General features: G+C 41.0%; 1 protein-coding gene across 4 annotated transcripts in view; it reads right to left on the bottom strand.

Annotated features, from left to right (window-relative positions):
• ano10a (anoctamin 10a) overlaps positions 1 to 9,446 on the bottom strand; it is a 35,946-nt gene that overhangs the window by 12,423 nt on the left and 14,077 nt on the right. The gene's annotated exons all lie outside the window — the stretch shown is intronic.

Here is a 9,446-nt window from a genome sequence, read left to right as displayed (position 1 = left end):
CTAACACTAGCTTTCACTGAGGATGGTAAAATAATTTATCTTGCCTAGTTGGACATAATATGACCCCAGATTATGCTCTGATTGATGCCACTTGGAACGCTGTGAGCTTGAAGTTGCATAGACTAAGACATTTTGCCATTCCAGTCAGCACAGCAGCTCCAATAATTAACAGCCAGAACATGCTCAGAAATCCCTGACCTCAGTGGTTTGTTACATTGATTGAAAGTGCAGAATAAACAGTCCAGCTCTTAGCGAATTGCTAATGCTATTGAAGGCTAATTTATATTTGTGTGTGTTCAACAGCACAAGGTTAGACTAAAGACAGAGGACACTCGGTGAAGGTTGGAAGAAGGTAACTTGTGAAACATTTGAGCCTGACAATAAATTCTGCTTTGTCTGACACAATGGATGTGACTGAACTTCAAATGCTCAGTATGAAAACTATTTGTATCATCATTGCTACGCTGATTAAATTACACCAGCAAAGGCTGATGTTCTCCTTCATCAAGTAAATAAATGTAGGGCAAACAGAAATGTTACTACAGCTGAGAAATGTTCTAAAATTTAAAAAAAAAAATCTATAAAGACAAACTCTGGATATTACAGGTTTGCCATTTCCTATTTGAAGAACAAGTATTTGATATACAGCTTAATATTGTGTAGCCCTACGTAAAGAGGAACACCTGGACACTCCTCCAAACAAAGAAACTAATTAGACCTGTTATTATCTCACATCAAATCAAGATATGAGCAGAGTGATATGAGCTGTCTGGGTTTACTATAAAGTTTGCTTTGTTTGAGGCGCTCAGGCAAAAATACACAGAGAACATGGAGTCCATACTTACAGGTCACTTTGTTAGTTACTTTGTTAAATCACGGGTACCTTTGCCAACTTGAAGCAGTCTAGCCATTCTCCTCTGACTCTGACAAGAACAAATCATTTTCAGCTGGAGAACTGCTGCTGAGTGGATATTTTCTCTTTTTCTGACCATACTCTGTAAACCACAGAGATGGTTGTGAGAGCTGCCGCTCAGATCAACAGTTTCTGAGACATTCAGAGTAGCCCATCTGACGCCCACAACCATGCTTAGTTTGACCACTTTGACCAGTGGAAAGTCTACATGTCTGCATACCTTTCTGTCGTATGATTAGCTGATTAGATATTTGTGTTAACAAGAATTTGAAGAGGTGTATCTAACAAAGGTGTTGGTGAATGTCACTGACTCTGGTATTTTCTTTGACATGCTATTCAGTGACACAACTTGAACTTACTAAGAGAATAAAAGAAATGGATTCCAAGAATACCACGCCAAGTCAAAAAAATCTTGTGGTGCTAAGATTTTTCTATAGCCTCCTGGTGTATTCTTTGTATTAAATGAAAAGATAATGAAAAGTGGATTTTACTGTTGGTTTGCTATCCTACTTATTCTGGAAGGGTGTACAGTTTTAATTAAAGCAGACCTAATAGCCATTTCTTGACTAATAACTCACAGCAGGCCTGGGCGAGAGGCTGTCCTGTAAAGCAGCGGTCCCCAACCTTTTTTGCGCCACGGACCGGTTTATGCCCGACAATATTTTCACGGACCGGCCTTTAAGGTGTCGCGGATAAATACAACAAAATAAAACTAGTACCGGTACCAAAAAAAGAAGATTTATTCATAACACACGTGAAAAGACCCAGGAAAACCGAGTAAACGATAAAAACGATAACAAAATAACGCTGAAAACCGATAAAAACCCTGAAAACCATACATTTCACACCTGAGCCTCAACTCTCGTGGCCCGGTACCAAATGACTCACGGACCGGTACCGGTCCGAGGCCCGGGGGTTGAGGACCGCTGCTGTAAAGGACAGAAACCCCACCCACCTGCTTTTCAAATTTGCTGCAGGAAGGAAGCTCACTCGAAGGGTGGGTGGCCTTAAAGGAAGAGGAGCAAAAATAGCCGAGTGGCCACCTAACAAAAGAAAAGCAAGAATTGTTTTGAACTATGAATCATGCAAAGCCACTTCCCTCTTTGAGTACTTTGGAATTCATTCTTTTGTTGCGTTTATGTAATGAGGAAAAAACAAATAGGAATTGTGAATTCTTGGCCATACTGCCCAGATTTATTGCTAATGTTACCTTAGCCACCGCGCTAATGCTCAAATCATTTAGTACATTTTGCTGTTAGCATGAAACTGACTACATTTCATTCCACTGTCAATCTTACTGATGAGACACAAACAGAAAAACTGCCTTTTCATACGTGATCTGAGCAGAACGCATCTTTCTAACAGAGAGCTGCCATACTGTGTTTTCACTACAGTCTTCTTCATGTTGCCTTAAAGTCTTCTGAACAATTCATCCTACATGCTTCAAAGCAGTGAAGCAAAAGCTGTGAATATTTATCTGCATGTTATGTTGTGATTTTTAATACATTTCAGCATTTTATTTCACTTTGTCATTATTGGGTATTGTGTGTAGAATGTTGAGGAGAAAAATGAATGAGAACATGTGGAACAAACAAACAAACAAAAAATTGTGTCGCAATTTTTTTTGTCTGCAGAAGAAACCCTGCTTTTGCTTCTTGATATACGCAACAAGAATAATAAATGTATTTAAATATTTTTTTAATCAACTTAGTCAGGAAACAGGAATGCACCAGCATGTAGTTTGAATACAAAAGTCTGGTTTTTATGCTGTGGAGCTCATCACTCACCAAAAATATTGTATATCAAATTAGGGAGTGATGATGAGTAGACGTGCGAATGCTGGGGACAGCCAACAGCGACGCAGGGAAGCAGCGGCACCGACGTGAGAGGGAGAGATCGCAACTTTTGGGAGAGTGTGTTTGCTGTATGATGTGAGGACAGCGAGGCATGTCAGTCTTTACGATGCAGTGCGACTTGATTCGTGAGGTCTGACTCAGCGTAAAGTAAAGCTGCATACACCGATTTTATTGACCAGGTGGCAGCACAATGAGCTGTTAACACAACATGAGGTCTACATTAGACGATTAAGTTATGTCATGATCAACATATTTGCATGCAGTAGCTTGCACATCTAGCAGATACACTCATTAGTATTCATTTTGAGTTATGAGTTTCTTGTCAGCCAATAACTTTAAGGCCAAATCTAAGTCTCCTCTTAGCTGTGATGCGGTCTCCAGTGACTACTGAGGGAATTACACAGTGAGAGTCGTGATAAACTTGAGTCATCCTGATGATGGGTCAAATATCTATGCATACTAATAAAGGTGCCACTCAGGGACAAACACACCAGTGGAATTATAAAAATACTGGTTCTAGATAATGATTAGGGAAGCAGGAGGCATCCTTCTCTAATTGCTCAAAGAAATTCTATTAGCTAACCGTGATAACGTAAAATCCAAGGAAATAATAACACGACGTTGCATTCAGTGCTATCACAAACAAAACAAAACAATGCATTGCAATACAAAATTGATAGCTGTAGAGTGGGGTCATTTAATTACATAATATAGGTTTAGAAGATTAAGTTGCTTTGCACACCAAGTTCAAAGCTCCTCCAGTGTAAACAAAGCTCAAATACAGAGTGGGAGGCTAGACTAGTTTATGGGTGGATCCTGGCCTGCTGCTGCTCTGTGGTTGCCAGCAGATAAGATCATCTTATTGTCTTTAAAAACAGTGTAATGAGATTACTGTGTGGTGGGCTGCTGAAAAAGACAATTTGACAGACACACACAAAAAACTGTCCCATGCAGGCACCTTAATCACCACACAGAGCTATGTTAATGTCAGGTCTTTGGCTTCTTTTAGATTACAAAGTTAATAATGTACTGTACTGTACTGACCCGTAATCAGCTTTGTGAGCAGTTAGTATGGTCTGTATTATAATAACGTACTTTACTTTGAACTGGTAGACTTTGGCAGCACAGAAAAGCATTTTTATATTACCATGACACTGCTGTTCCACTCTGCTCTATAGGCTATAATGTAACTGTTCGTTCAGTCTCGTCGCTCAACTCGGTCCCATTTATGATGGTCCCAGAGCATCCAACAGCCTTTAAGACAGATATTTGCCTCTAAAAATAACCATCAAACCAAATTTTAAAGGAGAGCGATTGCTGGACTTCATAAAAGTTTGTGTATTTAGAGTGAGTATAAGCTTTACAAATTAAATTAAATGCTTTTATAAACAATTATGGCCAGCAGGTTACATACACTCATTATGGGCATGTGCAATCATCATGTATGTAGTACAATCAGCTCCAAGAAGCCCAAAATTACTGTGACATTCATACCCATGATGAGTGGGCATGAGTGGATGTAAACCTCTGATAACACATACTGACTACTATTGCTTCTTCCAGCTTTAACTAAATGTATTGTTGTTTGCACTATAGACTGTCTCAAGCTGTAAACATCACTTAGGGCCTTAGGACATATCTGTGTCCTACGCACTAATATTCTCAATTCAAATACTGCATTTATGGTTCAAGTCAGTCTTAGAAGTCGTGTAAATACACAATACAGGCTACACACAAACCATGATAACTAATTATTAGTTTTCCATCATACCGAGATATTTTGTGTTAAAAGTTTTGTCAAATTGAAAACACCTGTGTGCTGCACACCAGCTCAAATAACCAATAACTGTGAACCCTTTCCTGTTCCATGCCATTAGGCTGTGATCTTGTCTCCCGTCCTTTCAGGTCCCTTGTAAGCAGACACACTTCAGAGTCCCTGCTCTGTTTCTTCAGCTCCTCCGAAATGAGTCGATTATAACAGACAGACCCGTGACTCTGAAAGAAAGTCTCTGTCTCTTTCAGCGGCAGGCTGGCCAGTTGCCTAGTTACTGCTCACTGATGTGTGTAAACCCTACACAGCAATTACCCAGGTATCATAGCACTGCTGCTGGAAAGCGGCGCGGCGAAGCCCTCGCGCCTGCTCCCAACCCACCCCCATAACAGAGATAAGAGGAGCTGAGGGTTTTGATTTGAACCCTCAGCTCTCTGAATCAGCCTTCTCTTATTAAAGAGATGACGACCGACTTAAGAAGAGCAATGAGAAATGCTTCGAAGGAAAAAAAAAAACATCTGTGATCTCCTGTCTGTCTGCACTAAGATAGTGGGTTAGAGGCTCTGCTCCGCCTGGAGTTAGCTGTATTTAACAATGTATGCACTCACAGACCTGTTAGCAGCTTTAATTAGAAAGTGTTTCTCTAAAAGCAATATACTGGCTGCTGAGTCAATAAACCACATGTATGTGTATTCATGTGCAGCTCTTCTTTCACACACTTAACATTACACAAGCTGGCTCTCACTGTTCTTGTTGTGCCATCTCTTTAATAGCCTGTTTGCTCAATAGCCTGTTTGCTCAATTCTAGGAAATGTGGTGGTAGCAGGCAAGAACGTGCTTGGATCTCGCTCGCTCTCTCTCACACACGCACACGCACAGGTTTCTTTTCCTCAGTCAATCGTTTTCCTTGTCTCTCTCATCAGCCCTGGCAGTTCTGCTCTCAGTCCCTTCCTTCCTGTTTCTCCTCCTTTTGCTTCCACATTCACTCATTTTATCTCTACTTTGATCCAAGCCTTCCATCACAGGTCTGCAGTGTGCACTAAAGAGAAAAGCGAGGAAATGCATGACACACCTGACTGATGCAGTGTGTCGCGGCAGGATGGATTGCTCATATACAACCACTGCAAAGCGAGAGTGAAAGCCAAACACCAAGCTGTGAGCTAACCTGGTTTCCCTCTGTGTTTGCAAAAGCAGCATCACACCTCCTCTCATGATTCAGGTGAGTGAGGCAGAGTGCAAATCAAGCAGAGAACATGACCCCCAGGCCCAAAGCGCAGTCCTCTGCTATAAAAAGTCATGTTCATTTCTACTCAGCCCAAAAGACAGTTTGGAGGAGGTTAGGATGGATTAGAGGCAACATGCTGTGAGTGTGATTTACTGGAGTCCCTGGAGTCTTTAATCAGAAAAAGTCTAGAGTAAGGGCTCATGTAATGCACGCACACACACACGCACACACACACACCCCAAACAAAGGTCATATTCACTCTGCTTCACTGAGGGAGTGGGTTAAATGCAGAGAGGAATTTCCCCACGGGGATCAATAAAGTATACATTATTATTATTATTATTGTTATTATTAAAAGTGATGAAAAAAAGCTGCCACTGTGGCAGCTGGAGGGAATATCAGAGAAGTTGAGAGTAATAAGTAATAACAAACAAATTGCGGAAAAACACACCTGGTTGATTAAAAGCTTAAAATATCTTCAGTCCTATTAAAGGACATCCGTTCATTCGATTATCATTACATTCTTTAACTCAACTGGATCAGCACTACATGGTTCATGTCTTAACCTCAGTGTATAGACTGAATAGATGGATGTAACATTCAGCTCTTAAAAGTCAAAGAAGCCAGTGTGGAGGTGTCTTAAACCTGCATTCTACTAAACCTGTGTGACTCCTCTGTTGGCAAACAGAAGATCAGCTGTTTGGACGTTTATGGTAAAATGATCCTTGCTGGCCTAATGAGTTCATGGCTTCTGTTGCTAGTTTCAAGTCACACCGCATGCAACGTGATATTCATTTAGTAGATTATGGCCCCCATTACAGTCAGAAAGGGAGGATTAACCATGGTATGCTCACTGGCTAATGACTTGTGAAAGACAAGTGTTTAACTAAAGACAGCGATGGTGAAAAATCTTCTGATTTTGGCTCCCCAACAAGAAAATAGCTTGTCTTATACAAGCAAATATAAAAACAGACATCAATTAAAATGATACTAAAGTGAAAACAGCATTTCGGACCAAAACAGATCTCATATTGCCCGATTACATCTATCCTGAAATTTACTGCCCCCCTCTGGCTGCACTTGGTAATTGTCTTTGGAAGCTAGCTTGACTATCAGCTGTTAAATCTCTGTCATTTTTTCTGGGAGCGTTTATGTCATGCTGACAAAGGCTGGAACTGAGAGGAGAGTAGCAGGAGTCGATGTAGGACAGTCATTCCACTTGCTATTAATTTAAATTAAATTGTCTGCAATTCAGCCAGAGGCACAGCAGGTGGCACTTGAGAGATATTTCTCTGAATACTTGAAAGGTGGGATTTCCCACGAAACCCTTCTCTAGCATTCTGTCTATCCTCCTCTTTTACCCTCATCCCTGAACTGTGGAAAGGGCAAATGGCATGTTCAGCCTCCCTGAGCATGGCTCTGATGGGGGCTTCTTCCTGTTAAAAGGGAGTTTTTCCTCCCCTCTGTTGACAAGTGCTAGTTTGCAGGGGATTAGGCAATCATTTGGGTTCGTTCTCTAATATTGCAGGGTCTGTATTTTTCATATTTCCTCATGACGTCTGTCACTGTAGGTGATACAGCACCCCAGACCAGTACAGACCATTGACCCATTTACTTTACCTTCAATGAGCATGAAAGTTGACCTCTTTGACAAACTTCACAATATTCAGCTTTTTAAGATGCTCAGTCTTTTTTTGGCCGTTTGTGTATGTGTACTGCCACACTGTTGTCAGAGATGATGAGGAACTGGAATGCAGTTGGTTCACCCACTCGTCTCACCCATCTGTAAAAGTCTCTGCATGCCATTGATGGTGCATGAGCAGTTACCTGCAAAACGACCTATTCTCATCAGTAACATCCGCACTTGGAAATTAATCCAAACACAGAGCTGTTACACCCCCTCAGTAAGTAAAGTTAACAACAACAAAAAAATCAGTGAGCTGTGTCATCAGCTCCTGTATAATGTAGCATGTTGTCATCAGACCCATGGTTCTCAAAGCGGAATCTGTTAACACCACAGCTCCCTCACAAAGGGCTCCAGAGGGGTTTGATGATTCAATTCACTTGATTCTATTTGGATTTCCTATTTATCACCATACACTGTGGAAGAGACACATACCATCCCATTTCTCCCACTTTCAATTTCAACAGCAGACCGTAGCAGATGCATAAACTCTGACCGATCATCTTTTCCAAATGGTGACTCTTTGGACAAAAGACACATCTAGGAGGCAGATTCTGCAGCCCATGAGACAAAGCAAGGCTAAAACGATTCAATCCATCTCACACTAATAGAGAGCTCCCAGCAAAAAGAAAGGTTTAAACAAACCCAGGCTTATCCTGGCAGCTGCTGCAGGAGAAATATCACCCACAAAGAACAACTTCTCTGTGAACTGCAGAGTTTTCAGCTGTGTGTGCCGACCACACGTTCAACATGCAGACGATCGATGTGACCTAGTTTCTGCCTTGGCATCAGCAGAGAGATGTTGTACAGTGAGCTACAGTACTTTAAAGAGCATTTACAGTCTCAGGCAGCAACCAGACAGTTAAAACAATCGTCCCTCAGGAGGTTGTTAAAGCAGCACAAACGTACAACTGTTTTCTTTATGAATGTCCTTAAAAAAAAATCTCCATACTGCAGCACCTCCCATTCACTACATCCTCACCTGTTTGTGCTGTTATTTTGAGCCCCCCCCCTCCGGAGGCAGGAGGTGTGTTAGGCTGCACTGTTTGAACAGGGCACATAGAAAAGGGGAGCGGGCTGACGTTATGTTAATAAAGGTAGAATCAGGAGAAGAGGAATCTGCAGCGTGAATGCTCAAATTAACACACACACACACACACAAGCTCAAACAATTATAGGCTGAATACGCACAGTGCGAATTTCATTTATGTGCGGACACACACACACTCTCCACTCTGCCCGTCACCCTCAGCCCTTGCTTTGGGCTGTGGCTCCATCTAGTGAACAAAAATCTGCATCTGGCACAACTACAGAACAGGGCGGTGTTAACAAGAACGCTATTAAACATTACCGTATCCAAAAATGATTATGAGATCTATAGAAAATAAAAAATACAGGAATAATGCTACAAGTCCAATTTTTGTGTTGTCTTCCTTGGTAAATTCACTGATCTTTAAATGAAAGTTAATGGCAAAATTGCCTCTATAACCATGCAAAAAGAATGACTGCACAGTTATCACTATATCTAACTAACTACATATAATTATAACCTATCAGAATGGAGAATACAGTTTTTTCAAAACAGGCGTATTATACTCGTATTATATACTATATTATATCACAAAGGAGGTATAACAAATTGCTTCCTAGCATTCCATTTAGATGTGTTTGTTCCACTCCTGGCAAAACATACACGCGGCATGGCTCTGTGAGATGCTTGTGCCATCATCAATGGAGTCATTTCTGCTGCTGTGTTATTTCTGCTATTATAAATATACCATTTACTTTCTGCCAAACCAAGTTTCAGTTGTGTCACTTTTGAAATTTCTTATATAAGACTAGTCAAGCTTTGTTTCATAACATCAAAAAGTTACTCCAAAATACTACATAAATCTGACCTTTGTTTACCAGTCTGAGGTCACACATTATGTGTGTGTGTGTGTGTGTGTGTGTGTGTGTGTGTGTGTGTGTGTGTGTGTGTGTGTGTGTGTGTGTGT

This window comes from Haplochromis burtoni, unplaced genomic scaffold (assembly GCF_018398535.1).
Source record: "Haplochromis burtoni strain Fernald_Lab_line unplaced genomic scaffold, NCSU_Asbu1 Contig_418, whole genome shotgun sequence".
Lineage (NCBI taxonomy): Eukaryota > Metazoa > Chordata > Actinopteri > Cichliformes > Cichlidae > Haplochromis > Haplochromis burtoni.
Note: the sequence above shows the minus strand (reverse complement) of the source record. Positions and strands in the feature narration are given on the sequence as shown.